The following is a 16091-nucleotide window of genomic DNA, read 5'->3' on the forward strand; positions in this document are numbered from 1 at the left end:
GGACTCGGGGCAGGTCTTGGGGAAGGTGAAGGAGCAGGACTTGGAGTAGGTGTCTGAGCAGGTCTCAGAGCAGGTCTTCAGACAGGTCTCGGGGCAGGTCTTGGGGAAGGTGAAGGAGCAGGGCTGGGAGCAGGTGTCTGAGCAGGTCTCAGAGCAAGTTTTCAGACAGGTCTCGGGGTAGGTCTTGGGGAAGGTGAAGGAGCAGGAATTGGAGCAGGTGTCTGAGCAGGTCTCAGAGCAAGTCTTCAGACAGGACTCGGGGCAGGTCTTCAGATAGGTCTCGGGGAAAGTGAAGGAGCAGGGCTTGGAGTAGGTGTCTGAGCAGGTCTTCAGACAGGTCTCGGGGCAGGTCTTGGGGAAGGTGAAGGAGCAGGGCTTGGAGCAGGTGTCTGAGCAGGTCTCTGGGCAGCTTATTGAGCAGGTTTCAGGGCAGGTCTTCAGACAAGTGTCATGGCAGGTGATGGAGCAGGTTTCAGGGCAGGTCTTCAGACAAGTCTCGGCGCAGGTTTTCGAGTATGACATGGTGGATAAATGCAGAGATGGGATGAAGGCAAAAGTCTTTAGAGTTGTCCTGCAGTAGATAGTGCCTTTGAACCAAGCTCTGTCCTGTTATATAGTTGGAGCTCGAGGGCGGGTTCTATGCTTTGTCGATGGGTGTGTGTGTGTGTGTGTGTGTGTGTGTGTCAGATCCTGCAGCCAGCACCAGTGGTATTGGTACTCAAGGACCAAAGTTGAGTTTCCACCCTAATGAGGAAACTGCAAAGGAATTCATGTGTGTGTGTGTGTGTGTGTATTTATGTTTGAATAAAAGATGGTGCCCAAAGTGGACAAAGCAGACACTTATGAGTAATTTTAAAAATTTTACTCTATGAAGATAGTTCGGGTGGAGTTTCATTTATACATGTGACTCAAAGGTCACTGAACAGACTAATGCATTCACAACAAATACAGACTTAAGTACAACAAAGCTTAATCTTCATGGTAAGGTCAGAGAAACCAATTAAAATAATTTGAAGATAAAACGAGAAGTTAATTTTGAAATTACTTGTTATTGTTTTTACACATACCTCAATGGGGTCTTATGGACCCAAAACAAAAAAGTCTCAATGGAAAATGAGGCTTAAATGTGTGATTTCACCAAAGATATTCAATTAAAAGATATTCATTAAAATCATCAAGCAAAAAAAAAAAAAAAAAAAAAAAAAAATCAGGTCATTGACAAGTTAAAAAACATTTTATTGTAATATCACATGTCATTTAATTTTTTTACACACACACACACACACACACACACACACACACACACACACACACACACACACACACACACACACTATATCTATCTATCTATCTATCTATCTATCTATCTATCTATCTATCTATCTATCTATCTATCTATCTGTCATCTAGTGTGTGTGTGTGTGTGTGTGTATTAAACATTGCATTAAACAAGAATGTTTGAAAACATGTACACCACAGAATAAAAATTATAAAAAGGCAAATGAACATGAGGAATTTTTAGCCACAACAGGATTGGCAGGAAAGCAGGTAAGGATTTCTCTTCATTTGATTCTTCAGGTAACTTAGATTTTTGGAGTATAAGAACCTAGATTTTTGATAAAGAACCTGATCCTAATAAGTAAACACTTTATTCATAGATGTAAATATTTAAAGAATAAAAGCCCCATTTCAACCAATGAAAGAACAAACTGAAGCTGTTTGCGAAATCTCTCTCATGACGTACAGAAACGCCCTGAAACTTATTTCTGTTTTAAACATTTGTTACTATAAGACACCCTTCTTCTTCTTCTTTCTTTCTGTTTTTTATTCTTTCCATTTTTCTGTCAACACCAACAGTGTGTTTAATTGTAGAAGTATGCTGAGAAAGCATGCCCTAAGAAATCATAGGAACCCACTGAGAACTTTGTAGTCTCAGTGTTACACTTTTTTTTTTTTTTTTCAAATATTTTGGGAAGCTTACTGAATGTTAACATACTGAATGAACTCATGGGTTTGTAGGTTTTCTAAGTACTCTAAAAAGGTACTCTAAGGAACTGTTAGACAAGAAAACTGCAAAACTGTTTGCATGTTCAGATTGAGGAATCCCTGCTGCATTATTTCATCATCTTATTTGGATTTATTTGCTTCCAGCATTGTTTTCTTCCAGTCAGATGTGTTAAGACTCAGATACCCGGAAAGAACCAGACAAGGAAAATACCTTGAACATGGGTGTAAATGTGTGCCCAACCTGACAATCAAGTAATTATCTACTTAATGACTTATTCACTCATTTAGCTGTTTTAGAAAAGGGCTCGCAAAGCAATGGAGTGTCTATAAGTAATCTCAATAGAATCATGTGTAATTTTACGTGCAATAATTAATTAAAAGAATTAATTAAATGAGAGTAAGATGCAATTAAGAGTTTGACTCACCTGTTAATGGTGATGCATGTCTCTTGCAATCACATACCATAAAAATAAATAAGACAAAGGCAAATACATTTTTGTTGAGTCAGTCACTGTCTCATATTCTTCCAAATGAGACAGTGACTGACTCAACAGAAATGTATTTGCCTTTGTCTTATTTATTTTTATGGTATGTGATATATATATATATATATACCCTCAAAATTCAAAATATTAGGCTAAATAAAAAATATTATTGAACAAAAATATATATATGATTTTACTGACTAAAAAAAAAGAGTTAAATTTGAGGTGTTCAGCAGAAGGAGTATGAGTGTGAGCCCTAAATGAGGAGCGATTAATACTTGGCCTGTCCAAATACTTGGGCTGTCCCATGTCTTAAAAATACCAAAGTGCAGTGCCCTGAATGCACACTAAACCCACTGCTCTGAAGCAGTTTTAGAGGTATAATATATCCCATCATGCATTAGGATCAGAAATCACATGGCCCGAAAGCGCGATATGTTGGGGAAAACATTCCAACGTAAGTTAAATTAATTAGGCCTAGATATTGCATATAATTTGGTAGTAAAACAAAGTGTTGCACATTTTATTGGTGCAAAGATAAGTGTATTTTTTGTAGGCCTACAACATTTGCAACTGCTTTTTATCACTTAGCCTAATTAGAAGCACCACAATTTTAAACTGTGTCTTTGCTATAGGGACTACTGAACAGACATTTAGAAGTTTATTTTAAAATGAAAAGTACTGAAAATAAAAATTAAAAAAGCTCTGTAAACACTTGCTTTTTTGCAACCCTATAGTGTGTTTCATGAGTTATTAAACGTTCTACACACACTGACACTGACATACAGGAAATATGTTACGTAAGTAGACAAGTAGTCAAGTGCAAAGACAGCAAGTGTGGGCATTTAGACAGGCCAATTGAATGTTCGCCCTGCTACACGTAATCATTTCTTAATATTCCATTTTCATACACTAGAGGTCGCTGTGAGCGCACTAGATTCAGTAGCAGCGCTGATTCTCGCAGCTCTCGCCGGGTGCAGTGGCGCGTGCCTGTAATCCAAGCTACTGGGAGGCTGAGGCTGGAGGATCGCTTGAGCTCAGGGGTTCTGGGCTGCAGTGGACTATGTCGATCGGGTGTCCGCACTAAGTTCGGTATCGATATGGTGCTCCTGGGGGAGCCCGGGACCACCAGGTCGTCTAAAGAGGGGTGAACCGGCCCAGGTCGGAGACGGAGCAGGTCAAAACCCCCGTGCCGATCAGTAGTGGGATCGCGCCTGTGAATAGACACTGCAGTGCAGCCTGAGCGATACAACGAGACTCAGACTTTTGTATGCTGTTCTGTGAACTTTATAAGCTAAAAACATAAAACAAAGCATTGTTGGTACGGTAGTACATTAAGTGGTCATATATTTACTGGTTGTTTTGGCTAAACCATGTTAGTTGCAAGGGGAATTAATTAGCCTATGTTTTGTTATCCTGTTTCACACATGTAATTCGTATGTTGATACTTTACAAACAAACATGTAATACAAACGTTTAGTTTTTTTTTTTTTTTTTTTCAAATGCTAACAAGCATCAGTCAATTCTGAAGCCATATTTTTAAAGCTCAGCGAAACAGAAGTCTACGTGGACCAAACTGTGAATCACTTTTCATTGCTTTCACGCAAAATGCATTCAATGACCACTTTTTTCAAAATCCATGAACACTTTTGTTATTCATCTGCAAAACACTATATATTTGCAGCACGTTTTTCAAACTGCTTTCAAAACTGATAAAAGCACATTCAAATCAGTATGATGGCAAACTCTGCACTTATGCAGATATTAAAATATAAAATCTTAGCAGAATATTTACAATGAAATTACAGGGTTTTTTTTTCAATTGCTAACATACTTTTGTCCAATCTGTAGTCACATTTTCAAAACTCTAAACACATTTAGTACAACATCCGTCTGTTGTGACCATACCATTAACACAATTCATGTCGTTTTCACACAAAATGCAGTCAATTAACACGTTTCTAAAAGGCTTAAAGGCCAGAACACACCAAGCCGACGGTTGGCCGTCGGGCAGTTTTTGTTCGTCGGCCGACTAAGTTTTCTCAGTGTGTTCTGCACCGTCGGCTGAAGTTGGTCCTCCTTGGCTTTTTTCCAGCCGATTCGAAATTTTGAATCGGCGTCGGCGCTCGTTGGTCCGTCGGGCCATCTGATCATTCTGATTGGCTGTTCAGCTACTGCCACCTGCTGGTACGGAAAGGCATTTCATCTTGCGCAGGACGGACGTGCTACTTGGCCGTCGGGTGTCGAGCGTCGGTTTGGTGTGTCAGGGCAACTTTGGACACAGACGCTGCTGACGTGAGCCAACCCCGCAGTCTGCTTTCGTCACCACTGGTTCGTTGGCGTCGGCTTGGTGTGTTCCGGCCTTTTCATTTTCTTTTCATACAATCTTACCCCATACCCAAATCATAGATCTTTCTCATCTTACAAGTGCTTAAACACAGCAAGTCAGAAATGAAGAGCCAATGTTCCAAACTTTAAATATAGTATAAAACCTCTACTTTTGCAACAACAGCAGCTCAAAAGTATTAATATATATATATATCAAACAAATACTGAAACAACTGATAATTATTTTTAATTAGCAGATCACAGATATATTGAGAAATAGCTGATTCCAGTTGGAGGCCGTCAGGTGTTGAAGTTCTTTTCATTACATGGACACAGTAAAATATGGACCCTTTGAATTGGTTTTGTTCAGTGTGGATGTAGAACAACACAGAGGAGCAGAGAGTAAAAAAATAATGTCTGGGTGAGGGAGAGGAATAGATGAAGGAGCAGAGGAGTAGTTGGATCAGGACAAGGGAGAAGAAGAGGTATGGGAGAGGAGGAAGAATGTGTGCTGGACTGTGCATCTGGTTTTTTCTCTAACACATGTGGAACCTATGAAAGCTTATTTCTGCCATGAATAAAAATAAAAAAGGTAATTGTGACTTTTTTTCTCTCAATTCCTAGTTTATATCTCACAATTCTGAGAAAAAAAGTCACAATTGCAAGAAAACAAAAATTAGAATTGTGAGATAAAAAGTCAAAATTAACTTTTATACTTTTTTTTTTTTTTAGAGCACTAACTACCAAGGGGACACCATCTCTGTGGGGGCACCATCAACACCACATACCCACCCCACTCCACCCCCCGAAAGCAATTTCAACCAAGGGGGCAAATTAAGTTCTGCCTAGGGGACTCATGTGACCAGTGGTTGCCCTGAACAATTCTGTTACTTTCTTCCTCTTTTTTTCTACTGTACATTCTATAATGTAATGACTCATGTACTTTTAGATAGTATGTTGCCAAGAATGCACACATTCAACACTCAACCAAAAATGTAGAATGACTTACATGTAAGCATTTACATGTAAGCATTTACTACAATAAAAGTAAACTGAATTATAAAAACAATGGATTTCATATTTTCTACAGGTAGAAATGAAACATGACAAATAGTTTTCATATGCCATCAACTGTTAGTATTTTGACAGTCATTGCTCTTTGATTGACTATATGTTCATGTTGGGTAGAAAACTAGTGCTAGTGTTTGACAGAACGACTCGATTGTGAATCAGGTTTGCTGTGTTTTGACAGAATTAGTATATTATGTAGAAAAAGGTTTTTAGCGTTTTGAAATGTAGAGTTTGTGTTTATTTAACAAAATATGGTTTTGTGCAGAAAATTAACTATTTGGCTAATTGTGTGATGTGGGTGTGTTGCTGTGTTAAGAGTTTAGAAAAAGTACTTTAAGTATTGGTAAACGCTTGTTAGCAATTGTAAAAAATTGTAAATAATAATTATTCCAAACACAGCTACAATTTCAGCTGAAAGCTGACCCAGGTGTCCTTATTTTTAGTCTCTCTTACAGTAATTTTTTTTTCAGTCATCTTTTAGTAAATCTTCATAATGATTTTGTTTGGAAACATGGATCAAGGAAGGCACATTGAAGAAGAAGAAGAAGAAGAAGAAGGCACATTACGTCATTACTATACATGTTGTTAATGCTTTTTGTTTGTTTTTTGTAATTATTGCTTCAGGAATTTTTGCTTTGTTTTTTATTTCAACTTTTTATTTTTTGCAAGTAAATTACTATATGTAAAGACAGAAAAAAAACAAATTGCTGCATTTCTCATTCATTCTTTATGCTGGAATATAGTCAGTGAAATGAAATACTGATTTATGTGAAAAAACTTCAAAGATCAAAGTTCATCATTTAGTTTTTTTTCAACTGCTTACACACAAAATCCTTACTTGTCACACAATTTCTGAAACCTGACACTCAAACAGCAGAACCACACACCAATTCTGCAAACCCATACACTAATTCTCGGCCTTTGACTCAGTTTTCAATTTCCTGAAACACTTTTTGCAAAACACAATTCTCTATGTAACACACACAAAAATCTAACAGGAAGTATCTTGATTTCCTTTTTCAAACACAACCAATCAAAATGCCACACTAATTCATCAGTGCCTCACACTAACTCCTCACATGTGCAAACATTCATTGCTTTACTTAACACCAACCAATCATGGCTTTAGAATAGGCCTATAAATAGGACAAAGGTCAAGTTATAGGTTTTGAACAACTTTTCTGTTGTTTACTTGCTTCCATATTCATCATTTCTAAACCCTATTGAGGAATTTTTCTCCACATGGTGCTGGAAAGTGCATGATCGTTGTCCCTATGTCAACGTAACACTTCTCCAGGCAATGGAGGAGGCATGTGGAGACACTGACACTGCCTTCATCCAAGGTTGGATACGCAAGAGAGAACATAGCATGTGACGTGGATGAAGTATTGTGTCCGGACCCAACCAGGAGGAGAGATGAAGCCTAGATACACCCAACCATCTCGCCCACCAACAAACACACACAACACACACATGTTGGGTTTCCATGTTTTATGGGGACATTCCATAGGCGTAATGGTTTTTATACTGTACAAACCGTATATTCTATCCCCCATACACTAACCCTACCACTAGATACCCATGACAGAAAACATTCTGCTATTTTAGATTTTCAGAAAACATCATTCTGTATGATTTACGTATAAGCTTGATTCCTTACGGGGACTTAGTTTTTTACGATTGCTTACACACTAAAATAAAAATAACACACAGTTACTGAAACTCTACACTCAAGGAGCAAAACCTTAGCTCAGATCTGCAGAACTATAAGCACATTCTCAGCCTCACACTTTTTGCAAAACACTACACACATTGTTTTGCACAACACTAAACACACTTCTCTACGTTAGACACAGAAATCTAACATAATGTCACTTCTTTGCCATTTCAAGACACTGCTTTCCAAAATACCACCCCTATAAACCAATTGATCTTTGCTATTTTGAATGTCCTGGGCCAATGTGGTGGTAACATCACAATGTATGTTGCAATAATGCAGAATGGGGTCCTCCACCAGGCCAACTTAGGCCCTTACAACACGGCCCACATATTCACATTTTAGAAAGACTACACAAAATCGTCACAGCAGAAGACCAAATGGATGCAGAGCAGATGAGATGCACTGTCATTTGGGACAATGTAAATTTCCATCTGCTCTGGTCAAAACTGGTTTCATTAGCATCCACAATTTTCACTCCAATACCTCCCACCATACTGTCCCCTTCCTTAAACCCATTGAGGAGGGGTTTTTTTTGTTGTTGTTGTTTTGGCATGGAAGGTCTATGTCAGGATATGCCTCATTCGAACCATGGAGAAGGCCTGACCTACAGTAACTGATGCAGGGTCTGTGCAAGGATGGATTCGCCATTCGAAAAGATTCTTCCCTCGCTGTCTTGCGTGAGAGGACATCGCCTGTGATGTGGATGAAGTGCTATGGCCAGATCCAGCTAGGCCAAGAGATGATGCTTAGGTGTTTTTTCTAATTTTTTCATTTAAAATCATGCTTTGTTTTGTCTCCACAAATGTTTTTGTTCATGTACTATATTGTATTTAGAATATGTTCTGATTTCCAGTGCTAGTTTTTTTTTTTTTTTTTTGAAAATGTAAAAAGCTTTCTGTGATGTAGGTTCAGGGGTAGGTACCTTTCACACCACGCCTAAAAGGCTAATTGTTTAATCTATACATGTCATTCATTTAAAATAATTGCCTTCCATAACGCAACCAACATAAAATGTGTTAATTGTATATATTCTTATTTATTTTAATAGCTCAATGATCTCAATGATTTATCAATGAATCATTTACATGAGTTTTAAACTGGTTTGAATATTACATGTAGCCCTATTGTCTTACACGTGTGAAACAGGATGGTTAAACATAATGAATCCCTGTTGGAATTTATCTGACTTCATTCCAGTTTATATTGGCCCGATGCCACAATTATTTACCCTGTACAAAATGTGTCTTCATTTTCAGTTTTGTTTTATTCTTAGCTATTTATTTATTTATTTATTTGCAATATGGATCTATATGACATACATTTATATTCTTATATTTTCCATGAGGATGTGGTATTAATGTTGAATTTTGACACGTGAAAAACCGAAACGTGAGATATAAGATGGAACGCAAAATAACAGCCTAATATCAATCCTTTAGTTGAATTTGTTGCCGTAAATAATTAATTTTCTCTATCATTTATTACAAGCCCACAGTGAATAACTGTGAATAAATTTATTTTAGGTTATTTTTTGTTGCTGTTTGTTTATAATAGATACACACTGAATAATGTGCGTACAAAAGTCTGAGTCTCGCTGTATCGCTCAGGCTGCACTGTAGTGTCTATTCACAGGCGCGATCCCACTACTGATCGGCACGGGGGCTTTGACCTGCTCCGTCTCCGACCTGGGCCGGTTCATCCCTCCTTAGACGACCTGGTGGTCCCGGGCTCCCCCAGGAGCACCATATCGATACCGAACTTAGTGCGGACACCCGATCGACATAGTCCACTGCAGCCCAGAACCCCTGAACTCAAGCGATCCTCCAGCCTCAGCCTCCCAGTAGCTTGGATTACAGGCGCGCGCCACTGCACCCGGCGAGAGCTGCGAGAATCAGCGCTGCTACTGAATCTAGAGGGTTCACAGCGACCTCTAGTGTGTGAAAATAGATGTTTAGGTTCACAGTGAGGCAGGGTGAACAATAGCTTGTGGAGGCAAATTTACCAATATGACCAAAACCAAACCGTTAATCTCACCTCCAAAACTCACTCAGACCAACAAAACACTTCATATATATATATATATATGTCTCAAAATAATCTCGTTCCACCATAACACTGGAAACAATTCACATTCATAAAACATACATTGCATTCATAACCCACTGACCTAAAAAACACTATACAACAGGGAGCATTACATACAGCTTTTTTCAACTGCTTACACACATTTTCAAAACTTTGCCTCTGTTTTTCAAAACTTTACACACAAATCCAAGAACTGCACACACAAAATGCAAAATGCCTCACATCTCTTGCAAAATGAAGCACTGCATTCAAAATATCACAAACACATCTCAAAAGCAAACACTTGTCTTACGTTGCAAACACCTTTACCATAATATTCTATTTTTGGATATCATATACATACAGTTATTCAAAACCTAAAGCTCTTCTTTCATGAGTTCCTGTGTACATTTCTGTACAAGATTGAACGTAATTGGCAGAGAGATGTTGAAAAATTCACGGTAAGCATTTATTTTTTTACTGTAAGCATTTGTGGTTGTGAATACAGTATTGCACAGTATGAAAGAAAAGAAATACATCAACAATGTGTATTGGACGAAAAATTACTGTAACACATTTTATGTTGGTTGCGTTATGGAAGGCAATTATTTTAAATGAAAGACATGTATTAAACAATTAGCCTATTAGGTGTGTTGTGAAAGGTACCTACCCCTGAACCTACCCATCACAGAAAGCTTTTTACATTTTCAAAAAAAAAAAAAAAAAAAAACATCACTCATGATTTATAAGTAGTCTTCCTCCAAAAAGGACAAGGATTTAGGATATTGCTATCTTTGTGGGGACATTTTGACCTCATAATGTAGGGTTTAGACTCCACTTTAATGTACTAGAAATAATGATTTCAGGAGAGTCCAGAATGAATCAAAAAGAACAATTTATTTGTCAGGTAAAAATGTATTATACCGATGACACAATTAAGCCAATTATATAGTAATATAGTACATAACATCAATTGCTCATATAGGAAATGCATACCTGACAGCGGGACACACAATGGTGTGTGTGTGTTTTTTTACCCAGCACTGCATGGGGGTCTTCTGGCTACAGAATTTCCCAAATGGCTGCTCTGCACCTTCCCTTAAATACCCAGACCAGAACAAAAGGGTTGTAAATATTTACTACACCAACACCTGGTTTCGGGGGACAGGAGAGGACTATCAGATATCTTGAAGAAACACCACCCAAAAAGGAGAACAGAATTCTCATAAGGTTTCAGTCTTTCTCATAATACAAGTGACTGCTGTGAAATTGAGACCGTTTTACCAATCATCGCACTGAGACATTCAAAATGATACCAAACATGAAAGGGAAAAAACAATAGATTCATTAGATACATCATACGTTGTATAGGCCTTCTTAGTGAACTTTGAGTGACTTAAATAAGGAGGAACGGAAGGGAGGAAAACTACCTGCCAATCATCTAAAGGTTGCGTAGCATTCTGTTTTCACACACTAGAGGTCGCTGTGAGCGCACTAGATTCAGTAGCAGCGCTGATTCTCGCAGCTCTCGCCGGGTGCAGTGGCGCGCGCCTGTAATCCAAGCTACTGGGAGGCTGAGGCTGGAGGATCACTTGAGCTCAGGGGTTCTGGGCTGCAGTGGACTATGTCGATCGGGTGTCCGCACTAAGTTCGGTGTCGATATGGTGCTCCTGGGGGAGCCCGGGACCACCAGGTCGTCTAAGGAGGGGTGAACCGGCCCAGGTCGGAGACGGAGCAGGTCAAAGCCCCCGTGCCGATCAGTAGTGGGATCGCACCTGTGAATAGACACTGCAGTGCAGCCTGAGCGATACAGCGAGACTCAGACTTTTGTGTGCACAGTTGTTCTGTGAACTTTATAAACTAAACATAAAACAAAGCATTGTTGGTAGTAAATTAAGTGGTCATATATTTACTGGTTGTTTTGGCTACATCATGTCAGTTGCAAGGGGAATTCATTATGTTTTGTTATCCTGTTTCACACATGTAATTCGCATGTTGATAATTTACAAACAAACATGTAACACAAACGTTTTTTTTTTTTTTTTTTTTTTTTTTACATTTTTTATTTTTATTCATGGCAGAAATAAGCTTTCATAGGTTCCACGTGTGTAAGAGAAAACATAGAGATGCACAATCCAGCACACATTCTTCCTCCTCTCGAATACCTCTTCTTCTCTCTTGTCCTGATCCAACTACTCCTCTTCTCCTTCATCTATTCCTCTCCTTTTCTCATACATTATTTTTCTTCTCTCTGCTCCATGTGTTGTTCTGCATCCACACTGAACAAAACCAATTCAAAGAGTCCTATTTTACTGTGTGTCCATGTAATGAAAAGCACTTCAACACCTGACGGCCTCCAACTGAGATTGGAATCTGCTATTTCTCAATATTTCAGTGATCTGCTAATTAAAAATGAAATCAATTTTTAATTTAAATGACTTGTTTCAGTATTTGTTTGACATATTTTTCAATATGTTTGAACTGCTGTTGTTGCAAAAGTAGAGGTTTTATACTATATTTAAAGTTTGGAACATTGGGTCTTCATTTCTGACTGTGTTTAAGCATTTGCAAATAAGATGAGAAAGATCCATGATTTTGGTTTTGGGTAAGAGTGTATGAAAAGAAAATTTAAGCATTTTAGAAACGTGTTAATTGACTGCATTTTGTATGAAAACGACATAAATAGTGTTACAGTTTTTTTTTTACGATTGCTTAAGCACGATTTTAAAAACAAGGCTCATTTTGTCAAAACACTAAATATAATTCACAGATCCACACACACGTAGCAGAACACCTCAGTTCTTTTGCAAAATGAAACACTTCATTCAAAACTTTACATTCATTTAACAAAACCCAACTTTGACACCGTATGGAACACACATGGTTCATACATTCTGATTCTGTTTGATTCATTTACACACTGCTGTGCTCAATCTTAAACACTTGTAACTTTTATACTTTTCTAATGATATAGTCTGAGTTTGATTTTTTCAGAGATATTGTTAGAGTAAAGTACATGAATATATTGACAAAAAAAAAAAAAAAACACACACACACACACACACACACACACACACACACACACAAGATCAGTACTGCACATTAATGGAAATATTTATTTTTCACCACATTGTAAAACCATTCAATACATCCATGCTTTCCAAAGGTTACATTTTGCACTGGAAATCAGAACATATTCTAAATACAATATATTACACAAACAAAAACATTTGTGGAGACAAAACAAAAGCATGATTTTAAATGAAAAAAAAAAAAAAATAAATAGAAAAAACACCTAAGCATCATCTCTTGGCCTAGCTGGATCTGGCCATAGCACCTCATCCACATCACAGGCGATGTCCTCTCACGCAAGACAGCGAGTGAAGAATCTTCTTGAATGGTGAATCCATCCTTGCACAGACCCTGCATCAGTTACTGTAGGTCAGGCCTTCTCCATGGCTTGAATGAGGCATATCCTGGAGATTGTAAACCTTCCATGCCAAAAAAAAAAAAAAAAAAAAAAAACCCCTCCTCAATGGGTTTAAGGAAGGGACAGTATGGTGGGATATTGGAGTGAAAATTGTGGACGCTAATGAAACCAGTTTTGGACCAGAGCAGATAGGTGGAAATTTACATTGTCCCATATGACAATGTATCTTATCTGCTCTGCATCAATTTGGTCTTCTGCTGTGACGATTTTGTGTAGTCTTTCTAAAATGTGAATATGTGGGCCGTGTTGTAAGGGCCTAAGTTGAAATGCTGGTGGAGGACACCATTCTGTGTGATTGCAACATTCATTGTGATGTTACCACCATTGTGATGTTAGCCCCTGTATGGTTCTTCAGTGGTTCTTTGGGGTGGTTAAGGTGCTATATAGCACCACTGCCGTACAAAGAACCTGTTAAGCCTTTATGAGCAAAAGAACCACTGTCGGTGCTGTTTAGCACCATATTTGTTGAAGAAATAAAATGCGATATGACAGCCCTTATGGGTTCTACATAGCACCATTTGACAAAGGTACTGTAGAGCGCCTTTAAAGATATGGTGCTACATAGCACCAAAAGTGGTTCCCCTATAATTACGAGCCAAGAACCACTTTTAGTGCTATATAGCTCTTTTTTTAGTATACGTTTAATGAAAAGTGTCTAAATGAAATTTTTAGGTGTGGTGAAAAAGTGTGCTTGTGTAGACCCACTGCACTTAGTCAACTGACAGTATGCTTAAAATTGTCGAAAAACTGATTTTTTGATTCGCCTGTTTGGAGATTATACTAACAGTGTTGAAAATGAACAGCTTGGGAAAATATTTGCCTCCACAACACAAGATATCGTTCACCCTGCCTAATTGTAACCTAAACATCTGTCTTCATACACTAGAGGTCACTGTGAGCGCACTAGATTCAGTAGCAGCGCTGATTCTCGCAGCTCTCGCCGGGTGCAGTGGCGCGCGCCTGTAATCCAAGCTACTGGGAGGCTGAGGCTGGAGGATCACTTGAGCTCAGGGGTTCTGGGCTGCAGTGGACTATGTCGATCGGGTGTCCGCACTAAGTTCGGTGGCGATATGGTGCTCCTGGGGGAGCCCGGGACCACCAGGTCGTCTAAGGAGGGGTGAACCGGCCCAGGTCGGAGACGGAGCAGGTCAAAGCCCCCGTGCCGATCAGTAGTGGGATCGCACCTGTGAATAGACACTGCAGTGCAGCCTGAGCGATACAGCGAGACTCAGACTTTTGTGTGCACAGTTGTTCTGTGAACTTTATAAGCTAAACATAAAACAAAGCATTGTTGGTAGTAAATTAAGTGGTCATATATTTACTGGTTGTTTTGGCTACATCATGTCAGTTGCAAGGGGAATTCATTATGTTTTGTTATCCTGTTTCACACATGTAATTCGCATGTTGATAATTTACAAACAAACATGTAATACAAACGTTTTTTTTTTTTTTCCCAATTGCTAACAAGCATCAGTCAATTCTGAAGCCATATTTTTAAAGCTCAGGGAAACAGAAGTCTATGTGGACCAAACTGTGAATCATTTTTCATTGCTTTCACGCAAAATGCATTCAATGACCCTTTTTTCAAAATCCATGAACACTTTTGTTATTCATCTGCAAAACACTATATATTTGCAGCACATTTTTCAAACTGCTTTCAAAACTGATAAAAGCACATTCAAATCAGTATGATGGCAAACTCTGCATTTATGCAGGAATTATATTAAAATATAAAATCTTAGCAGAGTATTTACAATGAAATTACATTTTTTTTTTTCAGTTGCTAACATACTTTTGTCCAATCTGTAGTCACATTTTCAAAACTCTAAACACAATTAGCACAACATCTGTCTGTTGTGACCATACCATTAACACAATTCATTATTTCACACAAAATGCAGTCAATTAACACGTTTCTAAAAGGCTTACATTTTCTTTTCACACGCTTACCCCATAGCCAAATCATGGATCTTTCTGGTCTTATTTGCAAATGCTTAAACACAGCAAGTCAGAAATGAAGACCTAGTTCCAATCTTTAAATATATAAAACCTCTACCTTTGCAAAAACAGCAGCTCAAAAGTATTGAAAAAAAAAAAAAAAAAAAAAAAAATATATATATATATATATATATCAAACAAATACTGAAACAATTGATAAGCATTTTTACAGTTTTTTTTTTGTTTTTTGTTTTTTTTTACAATTGCTAACAAGCGTTTACCAACACTTACAGTTTTTTTTTTTTACAGACGCTAGGACACATTTCTCAATACTTAGGTCACTTTTGCAAAACTCTTCACACAGTGAGCACAACAGAAGTCTATGTGGGCTAAACTGAGGATCAATTATCATTGCTTTGGCACAAAATGCATTCAATGACTACATCTCTCAAATTTCATGAATTCTTTTCTCACTCAGACACAACAACTGCCAAAACTCTTTGTACATACAGGCCAATTTGCACATGCTTACATATTGTTTTAAACTTAAGTTCAAAACAATAACATAATACAAAACTAAATAAGACAGAAATTTGCTACATTTCTACAGTAATATAGTTATGAAATATATTCTGAATCTAAAAAATCAAATACTATCAAAACAATTAGATGAAACTGAACACCTACACAAGCATTAGTCTTTCAATTTAATTACCATCAATTCAAAAGGGGAAACTTAGGAATAATTTTGTTCTGTAATGTAAACATGGACCATGTAACTGCATAAACCGCAGTGAATTATAAGCAGTAGAGAGTGTCATTCTTGTTTTGTAAAGAAATTTAAAAAAGAAAACATTGTATAATGCTAACTGATGTTAGTGTTTTTAGGTCAATGTTTTATGAGTGACAAAGTGTGTTTGCTCAGTGAAAACCTTTGCTAGTGTTCTGGAAGAATGAGTTGATTTGAGACATGTATGAAGTGTTTTGG

The 16091-nt window shown here is 37.8% G+C and overlaps 2 long non-coding RNA genes across 2 annotated transcripts in view; one reads left to right on the forward strand and one right to left on the reverse strand.

Moving 5' to 3' along the window:
• LOC127522200 (uncharacterized) overlaps positions 1-9473 on the reverse strand; it is a 27867-nt gene extending 18394 nt beyond the window's left edge. The window contains exon 1 of the long non-coding RNA XR_007932536.1: positions 9326-9473. This is a non-coding gene — a long non-coding RNA (uncharacterized LOC127522200). The remainder of the gene's footprint in view (positions 1-9325) is intronic.
• On the forward strand, positions 3475-14450 carry LOC127522199 (uncharacterized). The gene is made up of 2 exons (XR_007932535.1): positions 3475-3624; positions 14268-14450. It is a non-coding gene; the product is annotated as an uncharacterized LOC127522199 (long non-coding RNA).
• The last annotated feature ends 1641 nt before the right edge of the window (positions 14451-16091 follow it).

The sequence above is a fragment of the Ctenopharyngodon idella genome, chromosome 11, assembly GCF_019924925.1.
Source record: "Ctenopharyngodon idella isolate HZGC_01 chromosome 11, HZGC01, whole genome shotgun sequence".
In the NCBI taxonomy this organism is placed as follows: domain Eukaryota; kingdom Metazoa; phylum Chordata; class Actinopteri; order Cypriniformes; family Xenocyprididae; genus Ctenopharyngodon; species Ctenopharyngodon idella.